The sequence below is a fragment of the Chamaea fasciata genome, unplaced genomic scaffold (assembly GCF_029207755.1).
Source record: "Chamaea fasciata isolate MVZ Bird 193981 ecotype frontalis unplaced genomic scaffold, bChaFas1.0.hap1 SCAF_2, whole genome shotgun sequence".
NCBI classification, from domain to species: Eukaryota; Metazoa; Chordata; class Aves; order Passeriformes; family Sylviidae; genus Chamaea; species Chamaea fasciata.
In genome coordinates, this window is record NW_027094087.1 from 3,075,288 (window position 1) to 3,100,779 (window position 25,492).

The 25,492-nt window shown below is 40.7% G+C and overlaps 2 long non-coding RNA genes across 3 annotated transcripts in view; one reads left to right on the forward strand and one right to left on the reverse strand.

Moving 5' to 3' along the window:
- The window catches only part of LOC136304212 (uncharacterized), a 98,220-nt gene that overhangs the window by 30,924 nt on the left and 41,804 nt on the right, over positions 1-25,492 (forward strand). The window contains exons 1-4 of one of the 2 annotated variants that reach the window (XR_010724423.1): positions 754-902; positions 1,315-1,576; positions 2,542-2,588; positions 10,246-10,415. This is a non-coding gene — a long non-coding RNA (uncharacterized lncRNA). Of the gene's footprint in view, positions 1-753; positions 903-1,314; positions 1,577-2,541; positions 2,589-10,245; positions 10,416-25,492 lie in introns of those variants that run through there. The other variant, XR_010724426.1, reaches the window with a different exon arrangement.
- LOC136285791 (uncharacterized) lies at positions 5,522-7,269 on the reverse strand. Its single transcript, XR_010719529.1, has 2 exons — positions 6,846-7,269; positions 5,522-6,736 (listed from the first exon to the last, which is right to left on the reverse strand). It is a non-coding gene; the product is annotated as an uncharacterized lncRNA (long non-coding RNA).

The following is a 25,492-nucleotide window of genomic DNA, read 5'->3' on the forward strand; positions in this document are numbered from 1 at the left end:
CAAAGTTAAAAACCTGTCTGGATTTTAAATACCAGTCACTCTCCTGAAGAAATCAGACACCTCATTCCAGACTGTCCAGGACAAAGGGCATTAAAACCTTCCTGTTTCATTTATCTTGCTTTAATTACTTTGTTTATTTAGCATTCAGTCGGGCTTTTTGTTGCTCAGGAGAATTGGATCTGTGGCAACAGGGCAGGGAGTGCAGGTCGAGGTTTCAAGCACTGACTGGAGTTAAGTGGGAAAACTAAGAGTGAATATTAAGCTCATCTGGGATGTTAAAAGGAATTTGAGAGAGGACAGTTCTATTTCTGATTTCAGGAGAGTGACCCAGGCACTGGATCGATGAGGAGCAGAGACGTGGAGGGATTTGAGAGCAAACAACGAAAAATTAACCATCTCAATACCGTATAAAAGTCTTTTCTTCAGTCTCCTGCGTGGAGAATGAAGGTGATGGGGCCTGTGTGGAAGTACTGTGAGGATACAGCTCGGTCCCCAGATAGAATGTTGGCTTCTGTCACAGGAGGAAGCAGTGCTGGAGTTAAACCTTCCCAGGGATGTCACCTCCTGTTTTCCTTCCAGACAGTCAGTGCCCATTGATCCACTTCTTCTGGCACCCTGTTCTAATGATCCCTGGAGCAGGAGAAGAGCAGCCATATGGCTTGCAGTAACTCGAATTTCAACACAGAATTGAAAAAGCAATTATTTTCCTCCTCTTTTTCTTTTTTTTTTCTTTCCTTTTGTGCCTAGATAATGCTTGGAACCCGGTTTTATACAGTCTAAGAAAAACTATGGAAGCTACCAGGCAGCTTAAAACTAATGAAAGAGCATCTTGAGAGAGGACAGCACAGGAGGTGTGCCTGGAGGACAGTCCCTTACAGCTGCCCCTGGAGAGGCCTCAGTGGGTAGGAAGCAGATGGCTCAGCTCTGCCAACACCCCAAAGTCCCCTAAAACACCAGCTTATTGAGGCGGTGAGGTTCTGGCTAGCTAACTACATCTGAGATGCCCATGGGCATGGCTCTCTTTCAGCCCTACGAGACAAAATAGAATTTTAATCCCTGAAAGAAAATTTTGGAGTGGAAGTATGTGAAAATGGGGACTGCAGGGTAGATGAATGTTAGCTAATGGCAGCGGAATATTGGATTTGGGAATGTAGGAGGGCTTTTCTAGCTTTACAGACCCATTGTATTTGTAAAATTACTTTATTAAAAAAATCAGTGGGTGTTATGCAGGGGCTCTGCTAAATATGAATAATTTAAACCAGTGAATAATTAAAACCTGTCTGGGAAGAGTTATATATGTAATTTACATTTCAGGTACGCACAGAAGGAAATGTGAACGCAGAACAATTTGGGATTGCACGTTAGGTTCGCACTGTTCAAATGAGCCCTGATCTGAACCTTGAGCACCGCACTGTGTGCCACCACGAGCAGCAAATCCCAAAGCCGTATGAAAATGTGCTTTACTCCTGGACTTTATGGACTTTCTCTTCAAAGATGACGAAGTGACTTTGAAATGGGAACTGCAAGTACACTCCAGCTCCTGGGAAAACCACTCTGCCTTTCTTTTGATGTAAAGGTCATTGCAAATTGGGAAGTTTAATTCATGTCCTGCATGTTTTGTGCCACCAGTCACGGGCCCTGGGTGATAAATAAGAAGCAAAGTGAATTTGTTCTTGAAGAGTATAAAATTGGCCAGCTGCTTCTCATGGGGAGGGTTTAACCACACCTTTGGTTGCAGCGAGCTTTTTATCTATTTTGCAGCAGATGTATTTGTAAGCTGCTCATTATTTAGTACAAAGAATGACAAATAACGTATTCAGGGAGGAATCAAAGGGATGACACAGGGAAAGAGATGCAAAGAGATCCTGGATGCAGGATTGCCGTTTCTGGGTTGATGGATTGCCTAAAAGAATAGGCTGCTAAATTTGGGTGCAGTAACTCAAGCAATAAAAATAGTCTCGCCCAAATGAAGTGAATGAACTTGATTTGCTTCTACACCTCAAGCACAACAGTACCTGGTTTTGCATTAAAAAGTCAGAAACAAATGAAATTCCTGTAAGAGATTCATGTTTTTAAGTCATCAAATGAAGGAGAAGGTGGAAGAGAGAGACAGTGACATGGTAAAGAGAATAATTTTCAGAAATTTCCGTTGCACACGAACAAAAGATTTGCTTTCAGAAGCTCCAGTCCTGCATACACTATTTTTTGGTAAGGAGAGTATCCAGGAAGTTGTTGCAGTATCTATATGCCAGACATGAATAAATGAAGCTTTAATGTTTTCTGGTACTTCTGTTTGCTTTTCCACGCGGCACGTGCATTTTCTCTGGAAATTTTTTTCCTTACAATTGTGTGAAATTCATATCTGTGAAACACAGAAACATGCATGAGGGAAAGAGAGTGTGAAGAGAAAAAGTAAGAACTTACTTGTGTAATGATGTTTAGGTGTAAAAGCTACTTTTACTGGAAAATGGGTTAAGAGGAGCTTGGTTTGTTGGTGGATGGGCTTTTAAAAAAATTTACTCCTATTTTTTTTTATTTTAGGGGTAGCAGTTTTCCTTTCTTCTAACAGAAAAAATCCTCCAGTTCAGGTAAGAACACTCCTTTCTGAATTTAGAAACTCATCAGCTCCATCATGTTTGTTACAAGTGGTGCTGCTTTGGGATTTATTTTTGGGATAGAACTCGGTTATGTTTGCCCTATAGGAGCACTTTCTACTGAGGTATGCCCCTTTACGTTTCAGTTGTGGAAATCAAAAGATTTCCAGGAGTTTATGTGCCGCTGCCATGCCTTTCTTCTTGTCTCAAAACCAGGGAAGGAATGTGGGGAGTTTCTCTGTGTCTTACAGAGAACTGAGGGTGGCTGAGGGAGAAGCTGAGTTAATGCTGAGACATGCAGCAAGAACAACTAAAACACGAAGAGAAAGAATAATTCACCTTCTAGTCCCTACTTTCTAATTTTTTTTATTAAATATATGTCATTCCAGGTGTATTTCCCTTTTCTATCAACTCAGAACTGTAGGAGGACTCACACAGTTATGTCTTCCAGAAGCAATGTCAACGTTTCTGGACTTAACATGTCCAAAATAACCAGTCAGGGTTGTAAAAGGATAGGATTTTGAATGGAATTTTGAATAAAACTGAAAGGAATGTTCTGAAGAAACATGATTCACACTCAGGTCTTTTGTTTCTTTGTTTTATAGTGAATTAAAAACCAGGTTTCATAATGTGTTTACACTAGGTTAAAAAATAAATAAATAGTGAGAAATGCATTTGTAATGATAGTGCCTATTTTAACCATAAAAAGGTCTATAAAACATTCACTTTTATCCTTCACATGAGGTAGTGGAGCTCCTTGGACTGCATTCAGTATTCAGCACAAATCAGATTTCTACACAGCCGGGTCTGTGTTCCTGCTTCCCTTGTTATAACGCAGTGATTCATTTTCCATTCATTTTCACACAGATTATGCTTCCTTGAATATTAACAACAACGGAGTTTGAATCCAAACCTGATCCAGGACTTGCAGCAAATAAAAATAACAGCTTTTTGCCTTAGTGTCATTGATCTTCTGAGTCAATGACTTCAGGCATCCACTGTAGGTGCAGCTCTGCCCTTGGTTTTCTCACCTCTTCCCACGTTGGTAGTGACAGGAGATGAGCAGGAGGGAATGTTCATCCCAACTTCTTTGGGCAGAGCAATCAGGCTGTAATTTAGGGTGACACAATGGGCACAGAAAAGGCAGGTTTTTTCCTGGTGGCAATGGTGGCAGCCCAAACCCTCAGGCAGAGGCTTTTCCAGAGAGCTCCTGTGCCAGGTGATGTGCACAGCCCTGCTGGCACCACAGCAGCCCTGAGGCTCTGTCTGCTCAGGAGAGGGACCTGGATGTCTCTGCCTGGATCATTTACTTGACTGAAAACCATGGTTTAGCCTTCTGAGCAGGTAAAGATGACACAAATAAATCCCCCCACACAAAAATATAAGTTTACTTGCTTTACATGTTATTGCTTCTGTAACAAGAATGAGACTAGAAAACATATTGCAGTGTGGCAGTGAAACAGACGTATTATAGTAAAATTCCCCAGGTGGTAAATGTTTTTATGTTTCCTTAGGGTTCAAAAAAATCTTTCCAATAATACTATTTTCCTCAGGAAATGAAAATATTTTTCTTTTAAGCCAGACTTCGAACCATTTCCCGTGTGAAGTCAAACTTCTTTCCAGTTTTAAGACTCGTTCAAGCCCTGTTATGCCAGGATACATTAGAATATCACTTTCCCATTTGTGAACACTATAATTTTCTGCTCACACCCCTGCTTACTCAATTCCTTATACATGAGTGACTAGATATTTTATTTTGATAGTGATCAATAACCCTTCATTGCTTTAATGTAATTTAAATGCAATTTTAAACCAACCATGAGAGGCAAAAATGCACTGCTTAAATTCCAAGCATATCTGTCGAGCTCCTTCCCACAAGAAAACTGAGCTCCTGTAGTCAGCAGAGCAGGTGCTCCTTTGCAGCCGTGCTCCTGCAGGGTTTGTAGGCAGGAGAGGGATGTGTATTAAATATAAATATATTTATTCCCTAGCAAATTGAAGCTGCTGCTGTGTGATCTGTTTGTGGTGGTAAAAGTGTGTGCCTCATTATGGTGCCCAATGTTGTTTCAAGTGTTGTGGCTGAGGCTGTGTCTCAGAAAAGCCTGAATGCTTGAATTTGTCATGCCGCTTTTTGAAAAAAGAACATGATTAATTCAACCAGAGGAAATTGGAATTTTCTGTTGTTTGTAGCAGGAAAGGGCAGCTCTAAAATCAGGACAATTTTAACAGGTTAGTTCCACTCTGTGTCTTGGCAGAAGTGTAGGTTCAGGTTCTCTCAGGAAAAGAGAAGAACTGAATTGATTTCTCTCTGTTCTAACCCATGATATTAATGATCTAAGGACAACAATGGCACTAGAAACTGTGGTTGCAGGGATAGAAGAATTAATTCAAAACTCCACTTTGGTACTTAAAACAAGAAACTCCTGCAGCTGAGGTGCACAGTGCTGGTGAAACCTTTAGAAGATTTGATTCAGGGGATGTGGAAGTGTAAATGGCATAAACAGATCAAAGAGAATTTCCCTACGTTTTGGGAGCTGCTACGAGAAAACGAACTAATAAAAACTAACATGAACATACCCACCAGCAGAACTTTAATTTAAAAAGGGCTGAACAAGACCAAGAAAATGTGCTTAGGCATCAAGGCCACTTTCATTTGAGAAGCTGACCATGTTTGCCTGGACACTGGGGAGATGAGAACAGTGGAAAGGGAAAACAAAGAAGTTTGCAAGCCATGCTGGGCAGGCACCCTAAGGCAGAGAGGTGGCAAAGAGCAACAAGGTGTTCGCCAATAATGCAATGCAAAGCTTGTATCGTGCTGAGCAAAGGTTGAGATTATTGGCATTTGGAATGCATTCATCACCAGGATCCATCTGGGGGAAGGCAGCATCAATAGTACTTGCCCTTGCTTGATTTAGAGTCTTCTCTAGTGACTGGAGCTTGGCTGCTTAGTTACTACTCTCTCTTCTGGCTGAATTCTAGCCCATGTGCAGCTCAGTTATATGATTCTGAGCAGCCTCCCCAACTTTATGAGTATCCTGCCTCAATATTGAAAGAAGAAAAAAAAAAGTCTCTTTGGAACGTGCTAGATTGTAAAACTCCACAGCTGAACGTTCCTGTTGTTTTTTTGAATGCGACACTGCTCATCAAAATGTAGCTGCATTTTTTTTTTTTATTATTGCTTAGATTTGATCACAGGTTGTTCTGAATTTTTTATTTTTGTTTATTGAAAGATGACAGTACAGGAAAAGTTTCATACCTCTTTTTTTTTTTTTTTTTTTTTTTTTTTTTTTTTTTTTTTTTTTTTTTTTTTTTTTGTGTCAAGATACACAGACCTGGAGGAATTAATTTCTTTTCTCATATAGGAAAGCTGTCTGCTGCCTTGTATCTTTGCCGTGCAGTGGAATTCACTCCCAGTTTCTAGCCCAGAGGACAAGCAGAGTTGAAAGTCTGGACCTGTTCATTACGCATGCTGCCATTGTGCTTTTTAAAATTAAGTTGAAGTCTTGAAAGCAGGTGGAAGTAACAAGCACATTGATTTAATTTATACCTCTAAGTTGCTCAGGCTATGTTGAAAATCCACATGAATTCCTTCTGTGTTATTGCGGGTCTGGGAGGGACACTCTGAGGGCAATTTTCAGTGCCTTCTCCAGGTCCCCAACACCTGCTGCTTTCCAAATTTTAACGAAAGCTTCTACTTGCAGGTCCCCTCGTGTCAGGCACCATGAGCTACACTCAGCAAGCTGTGCCCCACACCAAACACGCTGAGATTTTGTTATGCATCTCTTGTCTGATATCAAAAGATAAAAACCCTTGCAACAGTGTTAAAATGGTAAGAGTAAAAAGCAGTTCTTTGCTGGGAGCTCCCAGGTGCATCCATAGTTACGGGCTATGGTCACACTCAGTATAGGATTTCTACAATTTTTATAAGTTTAGCAAATTATCATATCTAACAAACATTGTCCAATTAGAAGAGCAGCTGGTCAGGTAATTTTTCCCTCAGATGCTGCCCCACTGGAGTTGGTCCAGGGCTTCTTTGTCCCATTTCTTGTTGTTTCTCCTCAGATTGGCGAACAAAATGTTCTTCCTGCAGGTCCTCTTCTTGAAAATAACACTAAATAGTATTTCAGAAATAGCTTATTACTCTAAAATATAAGAGAAAGGGTAGAAAAAATACCAGGAGCTGTGTAACCACATATTAATAGTCTACAAAGCTATGAAAAACGTGTAAAAGCTGAAATCTTTAGGCATCACCTCCAATTGCTGTGCACAAGATGAGATGTGGGGGCCAGGCTTGCTGTGTCCGGGGGGTGAATTCCTTCTGCACGGGTCTGTGCAGCTTCTGTGCTCTCTGAAATCTCACGGCAGCTCCTGGAAAAGCCTCCGCTTACCCTGAGGGATGCCTGTGTTGGGCCCATGCTGAGCAAACCTGCAGGTGTGCCCCTCCTGCCTGCACCTGCCCACCCATTCCAGCGTCGAGTGATGTAATAACAGCAATCGTGTGCTTCTCTTTTCTTCCCCTGAACATCTGCTCCAGCGTTTCCAGCGCAGCATGGAATGGCATTATCCTGGTTTTAGGGCTCATCTGGCTCTTAGAGCATCAGGAATCCCGGGCATCTTTGTGCTCCCTCTGGAGAGCAAACCCACTGCAGGTGTGTCACTCACACCCACACGGGCTCCTGCTCATCTCACACCATCATAACTGCAAATCTGGGGAGTTTTACGCTTACTTATTGCCCTGTGGAGGAACCAGCTGACCTAATCACTCTGGGCTCCCTGACTCACGTGAAGAATAGTAACTGGTGTCAGCCAGGAAAGAAACATCCGAAGCTTCGAGCAAATTTCCATTGAAATAAGTCTTTTTGTATTATGACATTTATTTCATGAAACATTAACTTCATTTTCTGCAGACTGTTTTAACATTTTTGAGTTAAAGGTTTTCTCTCACTTTTGCATTACTAGATAACTACAATAATGCAGGGCATATCATAAAGTTTGCAGAGAGCTGTACATCTGAAACTGTTACAGTTCAAAAATAGAAATGAAACAAAGTCCAAAGAGAAAACTGTCAGTGAAAATTGGTAGCAATTGGATACGTATGTAAATTACAAAAACTAATCTACCAAGATTCATAGGGCAAATAACTCCAGCTACTATTACTTGGCACCAAATAAAAACATTTCATTGAAAGTGCAGCTGCTAGGGAAATGAACTGATAAACATAAATTGAACATAAATGGCTGCAGGCAAACTGGAGTAGGAAACAGAAAAGGGACAGGGGAAAAAAAAAGTGTTGTTTGTATACATGTGTGTGCCTGTGTACGGAGTGTTATCCTCCTGCAAACATCTGAGAGTCTCAGACATGGAGGGGATTGTCAAGGATCCCCAGCCCAGAAAGTTTCCCAGATGGAAAACCCTCAGTCACTCCCCCCAGGAATGGAGCCACTCCCTGGCTGCAGGTGGGGAAGTGTGTCCAGAACAGGGCCCTGCTCCTGCTCTGGAGATGCTGACCGTGGTCAGGGATGGAAGGATAAAATCAGGCTCTGAATTTCATGCCTTGCTGACTGATAAATTTCATACATTTGGCTGTTGTACAAGAATTTATAAAGTCTCAGGCCAAAACCTGATATGATTTTTAGGAATTCAAATACGAAATTACTCCGTTATTCCCAATAGTAAGGATGAAAACTGAGGTTTTACCTTATCCTTCCTCCCCTTCCATTCTTGTCTCAGGATCCCAGCTAGGTATGCCTTTCAATTGATTCCTTTCCCTAAGGACCCCCATTAATAAACACCAAAGCCACGTATCAATTAGAGAACACCAAAACCACACATAAAACCATGTAAATGCATATGCACAGATAAACTCCCCTCCTCCGTCCAGGCACAGAAGTGCCTTAAATCATTCTCTGCAGTTTCCTAGGAGCCACACTCCAGATGTGGTGTTTGAGAGTGAATGTGGCTAACGTTTATTAGACTTGAACTGTATTGTGGGTAATTGTCCAGTAATAACCTTTGGTAAATTATATGAAGCCTTTACTTTACTTAACAGGGAACGCAGGCTCCCCAAACTCTAATATTATCATCATTCAAGGTAATGAGCAACACAAACCATTCTATTACCAATCTAAAAGCAATAAATGTCAAAGTAAAGGACTATGCAATATTCTGGCCTGGAAGAACAAAGGACAAAAGTAATGATAATGCCTTTTTATATTTGCAGTCTATTATATCACGCATAACAAATGACCCTGTAATTGTAGACAGTGTTATTTTAGCACGTTGTAAAGGGAAAACGGTGGGGGTGGAAAGGGAGTGTTTTGAACACTGCCCCGAAAAATGCTGTAGGGCTGGTGAATTGGAATGCCTGATGATTTATTTGAATTTTACCCTGGTAACTCCTGCTGGATTATTCAGAAGCTGTTCTGTTTATCACCACGGTCACCTGGTGCAATCTGACACCAAATCCTTGCTCACGTCACTGATGGCTTTACCAGGGGCTTGGTGTCATGAGCATAAGCAGGAGCAACACCACCATTTCATTGATTTATGGGAATCTCTAATTTGGGATTTCTAATTTGCAGACCATTCAGAGGTCACACAGAATTTGGGCATTCATTCATTCATTCATTCATTCATTCATTCATTCATTCATTCCGAGTTGCTACAAATAAGGGGCTCTTTCTCTACTGCTCTGCATGTGGTGCTGTAGCTCAGGTGCTCCTGGGTTTGTAGAGTGACTTCACTTTGGGCCATCCTGGTTTAATTTTCTCTTGTAAACAAAAGCAGAAGTGAGGAAACGATTTGATCAGCATTCAGAGCAAATTTTTTAAAGTTGGGGGGAACAAAATTGCTGGAAACTGGAGAAGCCAATGGCTCAGCTACCCCAGTGTAAAAGTAGGATAATTCTGATTTTCTTGCACCTTATATTCAATGCCTATTTTGAGAAAAGCATTTTAATCAAGAAATGCTCTCTCTTAGCTCACATACACTTCGTGCCAGTGTGTCTGCAAAGCGAGCCATTCACTAAAAGAAATATTTAAATGGCTCTGCTCTCTGTGGTTTAAAGAACTGATTCATGCAGCTTTGATGAGGGCAATTAGTGCATGTGGCAATTATCCTTTAAATCTCATTCCCCAATATGTACCGCCAAATTCTGATACCGGGTGCCCACAGCCAAATTCTGATACCACGTACCCGGGTCTGAAGTAAATTCATCCATCCTGCTCTCTCTACACTTGTGGACATGACGAGTAGGATTTAGCTGAAAGGGGGAAAATTTGAGAGTTCTTGGTCCAGAAATGAAGGTTTGCCTTTTATGGGGCTTCTATGATTTCTTTGGGCAAGATATAAGAAATGATATTAAACGGAACTAACCCTGCTTGTATGTCCCTTATTAAGCTGGTTTAACAAGTTGCCTTTGTCATATAATTGTTGTTCATAAAGGTCACGTTGCCTCAAAAATGCATCTGCAGTGTTTGTCAGAGAGAAAACAGGCCCTCAGAACAAAGCTGTAAAATTTAAGTTATTTGTACTGCTGCTTAAGAGAAGTGACAGGAAAAAAACCAAGCAGCAAGCAGTTATTTTACATAACTTTCTTTTTCCAAGGAAAACAAATGATGAAACTCCTCAATATTTGCATTTTCTCCATCAGCATACATCCCAAACCTGTCAACGAGTGGCAGGGGGTGATAGTGCCTGTCGCATCTCAGCTTTTGGAAAAGATCAGAACCCTGATGGCACAGCCATACTGCAGTTTCCATGGCAGATCTCAGAAAAAAAATGTTCCCCAGGAGAGGTTTTTTTGATGTCACCATTTTTCAGGTAAGTTCCACGATGATGATCACAGCTTGTGTTGTGTTTTATTTCTGCTCCTTCTTCCCCGTATCTAAATGTGTGTTATGCGTTTATCTACACGTTCGTCTGTTTCTGTTTGTCTGCGATTTTATGTGGTAGCATCTGCGAGTGGTAGTTTTGTATAATAACATGAATATAAGTGAAATCAACAGTTGGGTTTAAGGGCTGTGTTCAGCAGGAAGAGGAGTTTTGGATGACTCTTAACTATGGATTGACTGCTACATAGCTGGTGTGTGAAGAGGGATTTGGTTAAATAATTCTTCTAGATATCAAGATTATCATCGTCTTTTCCTGGGATACTCCAGAAAAGAAACTTAGCTCCTTTCAGTCTGAAAGGAAAATTCATCATATATCCAACAGAATGGTATTTTGGCTCACTGTCCCCCCATCCCAAATGACATTTGGTCGCTTTTCAGGCTTTGTCAAGTTCAGAAACAGCTCAGGAAAGAACATATGTGAATCCACCCTCAGAGAAAAGTGTAAATGTTAATGCTGCCACTGAGCTGGGAGCAAGATAAGTGACAATGTCCAAGATAGTCAGGGGAAAATAATTAGAGAAATTGTTATGGGATTACTTATACATTGAGATTTAATTCCCAAACGGAGTGGGAGGCCACAGGAATGTTCCAAGTATCAGTCTGGAGGCAGAAGTGTAACCACAAAGGCTTATTACAAACTGATGGATTATGTTGGCATGGTGGAGAGATTGAAATCTACCTAAACAAGTCTGGGTGCAGGCTGCCACACACCTACCAAACCCAGCACCTGGGAGCCCAGCATGTGCTGTGATATGTTCAGTGCTCCTCCACCAGCAATGAAAGAGCTCAAATTTGAAGAAGACTTGAAATTAGTTAAAGAAAGCTCCACAAAACTGCCCAATGAGCTGCTCTGCCTGTCTTATCCTCAGGCAAATGGCAGTGCACTTCAATGGAGAGTGTTTTTGGTGGCATTTTGCGCATTCATGGAGGGTTCTGAGGTATTTTCTGCACCTTGGACGTGGAGAACACGTGTTAGAGGGGATTTGCACGGGATGATAGTGCAGGGTCTTGTGAGGCTTTCACTATTTCAAATAATCTCGTCACATATTCTCTGGAAGGAAGTGCTAATTAAAAGTATAAAAGAGCATATGTGGTATTTGTGAAGCTGCTATTCCAAAGCTGTGTTGCTGCATCTGTTCTGCGTTGCAATTAGTTGCAGTTAAATCAGAAAACAAGATATGTGAGCTCTGCACTTCTAAAACTGCAAATCCCTCCCCCACCCAAAAGAGCAGGCACTGTGCACCTGCAATGCAGCAGTGGGAAAAGTAAAATATCACCCCCTAAGCAGAATGTAGGAGTTCTTTTTGTTCCAGTCTTACGAAATTTTAATATAAGGATTTATTTAAAAAAAGGAGAATACTATTAGTGGAAAACCACTATTAATATTAGGAAAAAAAGTAGTATGAATTAAAGGGGATTTTTCTGTGTTGGTTTTGTGACTTGTGGGCCTGCTTACATCTTAACCTATAATTTATGGTGGTACAATGATCTTCTGTGGCATCCAAAATTAGCACTCTCCACTAATCCAACCACACAAGCCACAGGAGTAGAAAGGAAGAGAAAATCCACGTTGGTACAGCATTTTCTCAATTCCTCCTTACAGTTTTGAAATACGAAAGAACGGTAATGCTGATTTTTTTTTTTTTTTTTCATTTTAGCCCTTGAGTTGTTTTTGGGGTTTTTTGGTGTGTGGTTTTTTTTTTGGTTGTTTTTTTTTTTTTTTTAGCCCTTTAGTGCTCTATATTTGCTGTGGGTTTGACAACAATTTTTGGGTTGTTATTTCTGCTTGTAGGGTTCCCTCTTTCTGAATTTTCTCTTTTATTTCTGAAAAAAAATTTCTCAATCAGGAAGGCAGGCAGTTCTAGCACAGATGGGGCCCAGGCCTCAGGGAAAACAAGTGACCTTCCCAGAAAGTGTCTGAATTTCCCACTTCCAGTACATTTTATTGCTAGGCAGTCTTCCAGTTCCAGGTGTATAAAATACACTGTAGAACTCCTAAAGAAAGAGATGGGAAAGTACCTATACCAAAGTGGTTTCTATTAATGTGTAATTTAGCACTGAATATGCCAGCTATGATCTTCTTTTTCAGCTCTTATTAGAGGCTTATGGGGTGCTCTTCATCAATAATGTTCCAGAGCCCCGTACTTATAATTAGAGCTGGGTGAATTATTCATCCCAAACAATATTTATCATAAATTTATGCTCTTCATTTCCTGGAAGAACACTACTTGTTTTTATGCTTATTGGGTAAGACAGCCTGCTGCTTTCCAAGGGCTCTCGGTTTCGGGGTTACAAGGTCCACAAGGTATGAATTTTGTATCCCAAGCCTTTTGTTTTCTCTCAGAGGTGATGGGGGATGGTGTTCCCTCAGGGGCAGCACTGAGGAGATACTCCTCATTATTTGCCTGGTAACTGCTGAAGCAAAGGAGAGGGTTTTGAAGGTGTGACCTTTCTCTGGAGGGAAATATCTTATTTCAGAGTAGCTCCCAGCAAATTGATTTGTCATTCATACACGGTTGTGGTTCACTGGGGCTGTTTTGTTCCGGGCCAACCAAGCCTCATGAATATTATTCATTGTGGTCTCAGCACCTCCTTTTGAGGTCAGCCAAGCTTTTTTTGGCTCTGGCTTCCAGAGTGTGTGTAAACTCATCTGACCTGAGCTGTTAGGAGGTGCTAATATGGTCTGGCAGCTTGCCTGCTGAACCCCGTGGGGTGGGAAGCTGTGGCTTTCTCTGGATCCACTCCCTCATGCACACAGTTGAGTTCTGGGCTGCAGCACATGCCATGATTTATCCCTGCAGGTCAGCTCAGCTCCCCTCAGCCCCTTGTTCCTCCCCACTGGGATGCGGTAGAGAAACTGTAAGGGTTAAAGGGAGAAAATTCCTGAGTTGGGATCAGGACAGCCTGATAGGCGAAGCAAAGGCTGCGCACACAAGCAAAGCAAGGAATTCATTCATCACTTCCCATGGGCAGGCAGGTGTTCGGGCATCCCCAGGGGAGCAGGGCTCCCTCACATGGAATGGTGCCTTGGGATCAAACATGCCAGGCTCTGAACGTCATCTCTTCCTTCTCCCTCCAGCTTTTGTTGCCCAGCATGACCCCAGAAGGTTTGGGATATCCCTGTGGTCGCTTGGGGTCAGCTGTCCTGGCAGGATGGTGTGAGAAACAGAAAAAGCCTCCTTGTTGTGCGAGCAGTAACTAAAACACCCCTGTGTAATCAACACAGGGATCACCACAAATCCAAACTGTGGCCCCACTCAAGTTACCAGGAAGAGCTGACATCCTCCTCTCATGCTTGTTCTGCTCAGTAACGCTCATCTCTAACCCTGTGGTGCAGTTTGAGTGGTCGGTCGTTGTCTTTCGTCCCATTATTTTGGTGTGGCAAGGGTTTCAAATGGGAGGAATTTCTTGGGATTGGTTCCGTGGTGCCTGCAGGAAAGTCACTCTTGTGCTCGAGCTGTGAATCTTGAGCGTTCTCTCAAATAAAAGGAAAATGAGATTTCCTTAGAGAGGAGATAAAGTCCCAGCTGTCGGGTTTGTAGACATAAATTTACAGTAAGAGTGCAGAGTAGTTTAAACAATTAAAATACACAGAGTATTATAAAGAAAATAGAAAGAACAAAGTCTTTAAGAAGATTGCTCTGTGGTGGGTGCTGACTGTATTCCCGTGGTTTGTAAATATATTTTTCTTGCAACTATCTTTACAGATTGTCACAAAGTGGGTCTGAAATGGTCTTTGGTGCCGATAAAATGACAGGGATTTTTTAAAAAAACTATCTTATTGTCCTAGTTTAGGGCAAACCTGGGAGAAAACCCTAGGACACTTATGTAAAATCCATGTAAATTTGTCAGCTTGCACATCTTTCCTAATCATCCATTTTTTGTATCTCAATTGCTAACAATAAGGAAGCTAGTCTGACATTTTCATTTATGTATGGATCTTGTTTCATTCAAAAACTTGTAGCAATTCTTTTGTTTTAAATATAAAACTGTCTGGCTTCTTTGCTTTTTGTATTGTTTTCCCTGTATCTAGCAATTACCAGGATACTTCGTGAAGGGTCAATAGATCCTTAATATAAAAGATTAATAAAAAGGCAAACTTATCTGATTATTTACAGGACTGCTTTACTCCTGGTAATTTGAGTAAAATGGATAAAATGAATTCTGATTGCAGTAAGGATGGGAAAATCACTCTGTGCTTAAAATTGGAGTGGTTTCTGTTTCATACCATCAAAAAGACAACACTAATTGTCACCCACACGATGCACAACTTTCATGCTGGCCCAGAAAGTTTATATATTATTTAAGATTTTTTTCAGATTCTTAATGACAAAGGTTTCATGACCTGCCTGGTGGAAGCCATGGAGGATGGAGCTGTTGGCAGATGGATGGGGAGTATGTATTTCCCCAGAAACTATAAAAATGTTGTACCTGAAGATGATTTTACCTCTGTCTGTGAGCACCTGTGGTTACAGCGGTTCCATGTTTGCCTTCTCCAGCCAAATCCAGATTTACAGGTTCTTTTTCTTGCAAGAACTACAGATAACCAGAAAAAGAGTAGGGAGGGACAGGAGGAATTCTGAGGGGAATGAATGAATTTATTTATTTTTTCCTTTTGCAGAAGATACAGTGATTTTCAAACACCTGAGGTATTAGGGGGGAAAAAAAGGTATACCATGAATTTCAGTAGAATTTAACCTAATCTAATCCAATTAATGTCTGTGAAAGTCCCATCTCCTACCATTTTACAGAGAGATTCTGATTTCAGTTAATGCCTCCACATGTTGCTCTAATATAAACAATAAGGAAAACACCTAAAATCACAATCATTTGTCCTCTGGCTCACAGTGACTCTGTGGAGCCCAGTCTGCCTCCAGGGTGTGGTAAAACTGACACCAAACAAATATTCTCTGGGGAGAACAGGAGGAGGAGGACATAAGGAAAGCGAGACTAAACAACTGCATATCCCTGGAGGTATTGCAGGTGCCAAACATTTCAGCAAATGAGCCTCCTGGAGCATATTACTACTAAAACTACTGTAATAGACACAGGACAGCATGCCCCTATTAATATCCTTAGGAGTTTTTTGGCAGGTTCTGGGTTTTTTTGTTTGGGGTTTTTTGTTTTGTTTATTTGTTTGATTTTTTTTTTCCTTCATTGATGACACGCCTCAGTGTCTCTACCTGCACTCTGTGAAAGTTAAAAAAAAAAATCCCTCCTGTCAGAATGCAAGTTAAGTCATCTGTCTTCAAAACTCTTTTTTCTCTTCTTTAGATATCCATTCTCTCCTTCATCCTAGCTCCTTCCATTGCCTTAAGAAAAAATCCTCTCAAGTGCTGAGGAAACTGTATGTCCTCAGAAATTACAGGTTTCCTTGGTTCTTCTCTCTGTTTTCTTTATTAAACTATTTAAAATAAATATTTTATCTGAAATAAGGAATAGGAAATGGGGAAGATGTGACCTAGTTTCCTTCTTTTTCTTATGAGGTATTTTCAGTAATTCTTAAGAGGATTTCCTCAAATGTCCTTTCCAATATTCCGCTTCCCTTCCCACGATCTCTTTTGTTTTAATATTCATGAAGGACCTGGAGCTGGGTAAGATGTGGTTCTGTCACTTCATGGGATGAGAGGAGCTCGGTGGAAGGAAGTGCGTTCTCTCAGAAGGCAGAAATCGAGCGTGTGCGTGGGAGGATCAAGGGAGTCTTTCAGAGACAGTGAAATCTTGCTTTTCTGGAAACACAAAAAATCAGATATCATGAAGTAGAGTACTTGAAGTTCAGAAGGCAGTTTGCCTGATCTTCTCACATGCCCTCCCACATTCTTCATATTTTACTGAAATAATTCTGATTTTTTTTTAAAATTTTTTTTTAGGTGGAAATGGAAGTTGGGAACAAAGTTAGTAAAGACACATTTGCATTTAACTAGGTCTAGTGATTCCAACTACCTCACAGCACAATACAGGCATCCACTAAATGGATCTTTATTCACAGGACACTTATATTGGTCCATGGACAGACATTTCATTTGCTTCTCACGTGAATTTTAAATATTTTCAAGTATTGAAGTTATCTTTGGAATATTAAACTTTTCATTTGGAGTAGTGGTGCCATTTACAGTCATTTTGATCATCACTACCTGAACAGCTTTTTATTTCTTTCAAGTTTGTTAAAACCTTAAGAACATCATCAGTTGCCTTCTCCTAATTTAAGTTCTAAAAGGAATTGGAGCTCTAAATCTCTTAAAAGTAGTTTGTCTTTCACTGTAACAAGTGCAACAATTGACGTTTTCAAGTTTGACTGATGACCTGAGGACCTCTCTGTGCAGGGAGTGGTTTGCCTGGGGAATTTTGTTTGGGAAGACCCCAGGAATTCTGTAGGTCTACAGGCATCCTGCGGCTCTGCAAAGGTAGTTCTGGTAGCCGCTGTTAAATAATAGAGGATTGTTTTTGACAAAATGGGAATGCTTGGAAGTTGAGTCATAGGTATAAGTCTCTCCTCTGGAGAAGAAATATTTTTTTTCATAATAACAGAGACAAGATAAGAAATTTAAAGGCAGAATTTTTCACAAAGTGTTTCTATTTTTCTTTAGTGCATATTGCAGGAAAAAATCCTAATGGCACTATAGAACATGGATCTGAGGAAAGACAGATTTCGCCTTAGCAGAAGGCAGCCGGTATTTCTGATAAAATGTAGAATTTGTATTTAATTTAATTTTACTTTTTTACTGAAGCATTAATGAAAATAACATTTATTTATTTGTTAACTTAGGCCCTCACCTTGTAAATTATTTGCCTCTGCAGGTTTGCTTTAAAATGCAAACGAAATGGATGTGATGTAAGGTTTTTGTTCCTCTCCTGAAGCTTCCCCACCGTTCAGTGTTTCAACCAGAGAAATTTGTTTCATGCCGGCTCAACAGTGGCATCAAAAGTGAGAAGTGCTGACAAACAGAGCATCTCTACAGACAGTGACAAGCTCTGTTTGAAACCAACAGCATTTGTGGCTTTTTTTTTTTTTTCCTTCTCTTTTCTCCTTTTAAATGCAAACACTGAAGTTTACTGTACTGCTGAGTGAAATCTGAGACACGACATCCATGTCAGCATTTCTGCTGTATGAAGAGTTTACCCTTAATCCGCGGTCTTTGCCAGAGCATCAGTGGTATGCAGCACTGAGGAGAAGTGGGTGCGATAATTAGCAAGGCTTAATTTGTCACTGGGACTTTTTGGCTATTTGAACTTCATAAGTCCAAATTTATTATTATTATGATTTATTTTTTTTTAAAAGAGGGAATTTCTGAGCCTTCCATAGATTGTTGAAAGTGTCAGGTTGTGATCCCTGGTGTACAGTGAAAGCAGCTTATTTTTCAGCTTCAGTGTTCTCTGCAACCTGATCGATTTTTGCATCGCTTTTCTGCCTGAACATGGGTTCCATCTTCCCAGATGAGAACCTGATACCCTTCCTTCATGGAGTTCTGGACACATGATGACATTTGAAGAGAAAATGTCGTTTTTTTCTGACATTTTCTTCCTGAAGGTGTGAGCAGACGTGCTGGCCTGGCAGGCCTGGGAGCCGGGGCACAATCAGAGACATCAGTGCTAAACTGCAGTGTAAGAGTTGAAAAATTCAGTAATCTCCTGGGTACTTTTTGTAGGAAATGTCATCTCCAGTGGGTCGGTGTTGTAGTGCAGCCCCATACCCATATTAGAAAAAGGGTTTAGGCCTCACCACCTGAACTTAAAAGGAAAATGAACCAGAAACTTCCATGCACTTCTCACTGTAAATGGCCCAGTGCCAGTGATGCCTTGGGAAGGCTGACCTGGAACAGAGACTGCACAGAGCTAGAGAATAAAGCAGGTATTTATTGAAAGGCCTCCAGGATCCACCTTGGGCAGAACAAGAGCCTGACCAGGGCTACACCCAAGGTGGACCCAGAATGGTCACAAAATCTTACATTTTTATAAGTTTTGGTCCATTTGCATATTGGGGTTTAATTGTCCAATTACAGCTCCTGGTCCCATCCTTCTTGTTCCTCCCTTCAGCCCACCCTTGTTTGTGCTTTTGGGCTGAAAGTTGTCCTTGGTGTTCAGCAGGAAAAGGATTTGTTTTGTCTCCCTGCTCTGTGAAGAGCTGACTGACACCGAATGTGAGGCTCAGAACTGCACCCCTGGGCAGCACAGAATGTGAAAAATGAAAGCTAAAACTTAAGGCATCCCCAGGACAAAGGCACCTGTTGGATCTTTGAGCTGTTCCTCAAGAAACACAGCTATTTTCTATTGGGCAGCTTGCCAAAGAACCCTCCTAGATCTTTAAATATTTAAGAGAGAGCGCGGAGTCTCTCAGGGCATTTTCGGGGTGTCTTAGCAGGTGCAAGGGACCTCCCTGCACCGTGCACAGCTTTCCTTCTTTTGTTCTGTATAGTTTGTTATTTTCTTTTTTATTAAAACCTTTTTGCTTTTTCAAAACACACCCAATCAGCCATCTCGCTGCTTGTTCTTGTTCTTGTTCTTGTTCTTGTTCTTCTTCTTCTTCTTCTTCTTCTTCTTGTTCTTCTTCTTGTTCTTCTTGCTCTTCTTGTTCTCCTTGTTCTTGTTCTTGTTCTTCTTGTTCTTCTTGTTCTTCTTGTTCTTGTTCTTGTTCTTGTTCTTGTTCTTGTTCTTGTTCTTGTTCTTGTTCTTGTTCTTGTTCTTCTTCTTGTTCTTGTTCTTCTTCTTCTTCTTGTTCTTCTTGTTCTTGTTCTTGTTCTTGTTCTTCTTCTTGTTCTTCTTCTTGTTCTTCTTGTTCTTGTTCTTGTTCTTGTTCTTGTTCTTGTTCTTCTTCTTCTTCTTCTTCTTCTTCTTCTTCTTCTTCTTCTTCTTCTTCTTCTTCTTCTTCTTCTTCTTCTTCCTGGGAGGTTTCTGGACACCCTAAGAGTGTGTTGAGCCCTCAGCAGGTTGGTTTTTCTGTAGGGCAAGAGCAGGTGTGCCCTGAGGGGTTGTGTTGTTTTACAGGGCGGTGTCCCGTCTAAAGGAAACTGGGAGTGGTTGTAGCTTTTAGATGCTTCTCTCTATAAATCAAATGGTTGTTCCAGCAGATTTCACCCTTAAAAATGGCAGTTAATTATTATTTTTTTCAAGTGAAGGACTCACCCAACGGAAGATACAGTAACCTCTCTGTCCCTGTGTATGAAGTACTGAGAATTTATTTCTAGGAGCAATAAACCCCAGGGCTTGTTTGAATTGTAAAAACACGACCTGAAAAGTGCTGACTTCAGTGTGAGGAAGAGTTGAATAGGAAAAGTTCAACTCCATCTGACATAAAGTTTGCACTGTCTGCATTACCCCCAATAACCTTGCCAGCATTATGACTTTTTTTAACCTTTTCTCTATAAAGGCCTTAACAGTGTATAAAACAAACACCAGCAATAGCTGCCTCTGCATTTTCCAAAGGGAATTTTGTTACAAATTTTTGTAACAAATTTTTGAACTTTTGTGTATTTTTAAGCTGTTTTTGCAATGTATTTTGGCCTCTCCAAATTACAGTGGCTGTTCCCACACTTCTCCTCATGCCCTGACACAGAGGAGGAACCAGGGCGTCCCTGCAGCCGGGACAGAGTGTCAGTCACTTGGAAAAATGCCTCTTGGCTCAGCTCCAGCCTGCTGAGAGCCGAGGAGGCTGATGGCATCCATCCTGAGATGGAAATCACTGTCTTTCTGAATGGGAAATCACAAGAAATTCGTGTGTCTGTGGTACAGAGGGTATATATGTATAAATACATCTACAAACCTGTGTGTGTATAGATATATATATCTACATATATATATATATATATATAGATAGATAGATAGATAGATAGATTTTTTTTTTTAATGACAGCTGGAAAGTACTTAAAGTTTAAATGCAGTCAAACTCTGATCCTGCAGAGGGGCAGGAGCCCTGTGCCAGGAGCTGGAAGGGATCATCCTCTCATCACGCCCTGCCTGGTCAGCCTGGGAGCAGCAGCTCAGCAGTTGACCCCAGTGGTGTCCCCTGGCCATGCCCTGGCCCACGGGGTTGGCCTGCTGGCCCTGTCACTTTACAACCCTCAGAAAGAGCTGGAGAGGTGATGAGCAGAAGGTTTTGGGGATGGTTTTGCCTGTGCAGTTGGTTTGTTGCTGAGATCTCAGGGTGTCAAAAGCCAAAGTGAATCGGTATCTCGGTCTATTCTCAGAAACTGAACATAATGAGTGTTGTATAACATTCTGCTGCTTGGAGTACTCAGCCAGCTCTTCCAAATTCAGTGTGTGCCTCGCCAGTCAACAGTCTCACAGAAATATAGTGCTCTAGATGAGCCAGGCTGCGCGGAATAATATATATTTATTTATTTTTGTGCAATCATTTGTGAGCTATTTACTGTTTATAGGCTTTTGTGGATGTCCGATTTTTTCCTGAGGTCCGAGTGATATTTTATAAAAATCAGATCAGGTCCCTGGACATTATGGCATAAAAATATAAAAGAAGTGGGCCAATGATAAAATTATATTAACCAGGTCATCCAGAATGCAAAAGCTGTGTTTGCACGAAACTCTCTTCTCACAGTGGCAACACCAGGTCTGGTCTATTTGGCAGAAGGAGGAAAAGTAAAGAGGAGATGATCAGGAACAGATAACAAGTGGGTAAATGTTGTGCTTATCTCGAACTTGGATTTATGTTCGGAAACAGTATTAATGATCAGAGATGGTAACCACATAATTTCAATTATTAAAAAGCACTTAAAGTTTAAAAGTCTGAAAAAGTTTGATTCTTTTGTTTGATTCAGTTCTAATAGCATTACGCAGCTTTTTGTTTAATCCTGATTCTTTTAGCTTTTACTTTTTTTGGGTTTTTTTAGCCAAAAGATACCAGTATTTTACTTCACCTTTTCATCAACAGAAAAGAGAACAGAGAGGAAAATGAGAGAGTGTTTCTATCAGAAACTTAGAACTCTGAATCCCTCAGAATGGGACCCTGAGAAGTTGGGAAGGCTCTTGTCGTTAAAACAAACATGTAATTTTAACCTTAGCCATTGTAAGAGCTTCATTCTCACGAGAACTGAATTGAAGAGATTAATTAAAAAAACCCTAGTGAACTGAAAGAAATAGGAGAGGAAACATCTCCTATCCAAACCAGCCACAGTGACTGCAAGGGATGATATTTTGAGTAGTTCTGTGGTTCACTGGGGAAGGGAGTGCTGTGAAGGTAGCCTGGAATGTTTGTTCTTTTAAGGCACAGCTGACAAAAAGAAATAGAAGCAGAGATAGACGGGCTGGGTCTAGTTATATTCATTTTTAGCTCAGTCATTTGCATCAAACTGCATTGCAGCACGTTCAAACAAAGTGGAAACAAAAGCCACTGAATCTTCTGCATCACAGCAGAACAGAAGGAAGCCAGAAATCTCTTTCTCATATAGATTAGTAGATCTGCTGCTGTTCCAGAACATCTTTTGTGAGGGGGTGGTGGAGGTGGTGAGGGAGAAAGGTGCTTCCATGCAAAGCCAGACCAATAAAAAAGATTTCTCATGACAAGCATCACCATGGCTCTGTTCTCCTGTGCACCTGCAACTTTCACACACACAGGCTGGCCTGGGCCTTATCAGCCCTGGGTAAATTGGAATTAGGGTTTCCTATGGAATTTGAGCAATCCTCAGCTGCTCTATTCCCCTTCGTTTTCACAGGTTCCAGAGGGTGTATTGTTTGGCTTGAAAAAATTGCTACAAGGGGGACTGTACAGTGAGTTCAGTTTCCCAGGGAGAGGCACAAGCAACAATGCAACCTGCAGAAGATCTAAATTGCATTTTCAGCATTCCTGGTGATGCACTGAATTTTGGAGTCCACCTTGCACTAGGACCTGTTCTAAAGAATGTGCACGTGGCCATACATACATGCCTACCCCTCCCTAATCTTTCCCTGTTTATTAAAAACATTTCAATGCTAAAATTTAAAAAAATGTCGATTCTTAAACCTCTGCCACAATTATACTTTAATATCACATAGTATTTGCCAAATCAGTTAAAGGATTAATTTATTCCTAATATTTATTTAAGCCTGTTTATGAATCGAATTGCCTCTGGACTAATTAAACAATGATTACCACCAGCAGTGCACCCAGCATGAGGTTCGTTGTTTCTCCTTTAACCACTTGTCTTTGGGTTTTATGTGAAGGGTGTAGGAAGGAAATATTGCAAGTGGAGTTAATTTGATGTTTCTACGAGAGCAGCCTTTGATTACATGGCAGAGCAGCTTCTATAAAGACCTCTTTGGCTAAGTAGGGCTTCTTAACTCCAAACGGGGAGAAAAAAATTACAAAATGACTACTCAAGTGAGTATAACAAGAACAAGGAAGATAATCTTACTAAGCCCTGGGAGGCAGATCATTAGCTGGAATTCCATCAGTAAATGTATCTGCCACACAACTTCAGCATCTTTGAGGTTCTGTGCAAGCTCCATCCTGAAAATGTGCTCATGGGGTTGTGGTTTTTTTGTTGTGTAAAGTGCTTTTGCTTTGTTTTCGAGTCACTAAAAGGAAAAAAAAAAGGCTGCACCTTTTAGTCACATTATTCTTCATGTTTCTTGCAAATGATATCTTAATTCTGCCTCCTTGCACTGCTGCAATATTTTTCGGGGTCTCTATTTTATATCCTTCAAAATATTCAGAGCAGAATGCAGGGAGAAGACACTGAGAGTTGGTGAGGTGATGGAGGAACCTTCAGAAAATTAAATTCCTTTTTCATTTAATCTTTTATCCTGTGTGAAGAATGTCAGTGTTGCACAGTAAAACAATATTTGGGTCGCAGATTGCTTTGTATTTTGTGGAGACTTGCAGTAAGAGAATTCTCACTGCCAGTATCTCGTGTAAGATGACTGCTGTAAAATGTGACTTTGCAAGCATTGTAGGCAATAAAAAAAAAAACTTTAAGGGATTTTGGTTTTGGTTTTTATTGATATAAGGTGGATTGCCATTTAAGCAAATTTGATCTCAGGCTGCCCCTTGGAAACAGTAGCTCAGGTTTTTTATTTCTTTTCTTAGCTCTTTTGTTGCCTTTCTCTTTTCCCATCAGCAAAAACAGTACCCTCAAGATAAAAGCAGAATGTAAACAAACTCCATTGCATATTCCAAATGTTATTTCCTGCTTATCATTCAGATCAGCTTTTTTTTTTTTTTTTGTATGTGTGTAATTGGAAAAAGGGATAATAAAGCATTGGCAAAGAGAATTAAATACTAAAGGAAAAGCCACATAGAAGATTCATATATGGCAAGTCTTACACAGCACTCTGACATGATCAATAACAATCTCTTTTCGGAGAATCTGAACTTAACATCAGATCTTATTCCTGAGTAGAACACCAGAAGGATGAAACAAAATGAGGACATTGCCTCCCAGGTGCTGTTTTGATGCCCTACTTGTGAACATCTCCCTGGTAAGGCCATCCAAATTAGACAGGAACAACACAAATCTATATGAACTTGATAAATGCTACAGTTATGTATTGATTTTTTTCAGCAGGCCTTTTCCAGGTTGTTAATGGCTGTGGTTGAAAGAGGCTTAACTCGCAATTTCTGGCCAGCTGTAATTCATGTCCCAGCATTTCTTTGGACCTGATTGACTCTTGCCTGTAATTATGGTTTGCATCCTTCTTTTACACCCCTGCTTCAGTAGGTGTCTGCATGATCTGGTTACACGATGCAGGCAGGCTCAGAACTGTAAATCCCTTCTTTCCAGAAGTGTAAATTCCTCCTTTCCAGCCCTGCAGTCTTGTGTGCCTCACCTGCACTTTTTGTTTTTGTTGAAAATCTCATCAGGAGGGAATCACCTCACTCTGCAGCATTTTGCAAAGGATGAATTCTGACCTCTGAATTTTTTTGTAGCTCAGATGTAGGAGGAGCAATATCAGAAAGACAAGAATATTACATTATTTTTCAAATTAATTTCACTGACTTTAGCATCCCCGAAAATGTTCTGACCCAAGCTGATGGTCTGGGCTTTTTCTATAGCAGTGGGAGATGACAGTGAGGGCACTCCTCATTCTTTTTCAGTGGTGGAGGGCTCCTAAATGAACAGCTCTCACCAGACTTATCCTCAGTCACCCTGGATAAATGTTATGCAGGAAAATATTGATGGGGAGGGAGTGGATGTGAGGCAATAGGAGAAAGAGGAGCAAATGTTTATGGTGCAGTGTCCTTTCACTGATTCTCTTTGCCCATCATCATGCTGAAGAGGATCTTTGCATCAGCATCCTGTAAATATCTCAGGTCTCTTGAAGTGACAGGATGAGTCCCAGCCAGAGGAGGATTTTGGTTTTTTGTGTGTGTGTAGAACAGGGCAGCTTTTCCTCCCTAGCAGAACTTAGGAAGCATTGAGCTCCTCACCTCTGCCAAAAGTGAAGCTTGCAGAATGATTCTAAAACACAACTCAGGATGGGAAATCATCACCCAAGAGGGACTCACACAAGAAAAATACAGAGAGAAACCTGTATCTTCAAAGGTGAAAAATAACTCCTCCCAAATGATGCTGGGAGATTTCAGGTAAATGATCCTTGGAGATTTTTTGACTCCCAGGTCATGCAGAGCTGACTTCTTAAGAGCACAGGACCCGTGGATTTTCAGTGCTTAAGAGTTCTCAGCAGATTCTTATCATTTCGAGGAACTGCATGAAGTTATGCTGATCAATAGTTTTGCATTTCATCAGAGAACTACACGACGAGAAACTCAGTGTATATGTGCCCTTTTTAAAAGGGTCGCTTCCTTGAAACAAGACTGCAAATATATAAAATGTGAGACATAATAAGTGTCTTTAAAAAGATTGAATAAAGAAAATACTGAGAAAAAAACATTTAGAAGCTTAGCTTCAGGGATAGTGGAGAATAAAGGAACACAGTGAAAATGTAGGAACTTCAAAATTCATTCCTCATGATTTTTTTTTTTTCCTTGAGAGGCTCTTTACTAAGGAAATTTGTGCAGAGTATGCAAGTACAGCAGTTGGTGTTCTGCTTGCAGTACCATCACAGCTGTAGTGTTAA